The following is a 1002-nucleotide window of genomic DNA, read 5'->3' as shown; positions in this document are numbered from 1 at the left end:
GCATATTTCAAAATAGCTAGAAAAGAGGATTTTAGGTGTTCTGATCACAAAGGAGTGACAAATGTATGAAGTGAACTATACACTTTATACCTTGATTTGATTTTTACACTTGATCTTAGCCAAAAGGCCGAGAAGCGATTTGATTTGATTTTTATATATGTATACATGTGTCAAGACATCCCACTATACCTCAAAATTGTACATTTTTTTGACACAGGGTCTTACTGTGTAAGACTATGTAGCCACTATGTAGTCCGGGCTGTCCTCAAATTCACAGTGATTCTCCTGCCTCTGCCTCCCAAGTGCTGGGATTACAAGCGTGCACCACCATGCTTGGCAGTTAAACTTACAATTATTGTGCATTGATTAAAAAGAAAATTTAACAGTGGCTCCACCGCCTGCCTCCCAAGCACAAGGACCAGAGTTTGATCCCTGGTACCGAAAAAAAAATTAAAATTAAAATTAAAAAAGAAAAGAAAAAAGAAAATTTAAGCCTGTAACCCCAGAACTTGGGAGGCTGAAGCAGGAGGATTGCCACAAGTTCAAGGCCAGCCTGAACTGCAGAATGAGACCCTGTTTCAAAAAAAAGGAAAAAAAGTTTATTGTTATTAGTCTTTTAAAAATCTTATTGAGTTTATTGGTACTTTTAAGTATACAGTACTGTTACATTCATCATTGTGATCTTGTACCTTTACATGACAGATCTTGGTTCTCAGTTTTTCCCCATTCCCCTGCCCTCCCTTCACCCCCCCACCCTCCCCTATGTACAAAGACTTTGTTTCCATTTTTCCCTTTTCTCATATTTTTTCTTGTCCCTTATTTCCTTTTCCCTACCTTTCCCCCTTCCCTTACACCTCCTTTAGGCCTTTTCTTCTTATTTCACATTATCAGTTATACAATTTGGATCTTATGAGGAAAGAAAGTTTAAAAGAAGCATGATTCTAGTATAAAGACAGACACATAGAACAATGGAACAAAATAAAGAGAAATAAACCCATGAAT

The 1002-nt window shown here is 37.1% G+C and overlaps 1 pseudogene; it reads right to left on the bottom strand.

Moving 5' to 3' along the window:
* Positions 1 to 139, bottom strand: LOC117284793 (annotated as a pseudogene).
* Between the last annotated feature and the right edge of the window lie 863 nt (positions 140 to 1002).

The sequence above is a fragment of the Fukomys damarensis genome, unplaced genomic scaffold (genome assembly GCF_012274545.1).
Source record: "Fukomys damarensis isolate Sample0158 unplaced genomic scaffold, DMR_v1.0_HiC HiC_scaffold_39, whole genome shotgun sequence".
Classification (NCBI taxonomy): Eukaryota; Metazoa; Chordata; class Mammalia; order Rodentia; family Bathyergidae; genus Fukomys; species Fukomys damarensis.
The sequence above is the reverse complement of the archived record's forward strand: the minus strand, read 5'-3'. Positions and strand labels throughout refer to the sequence as shown.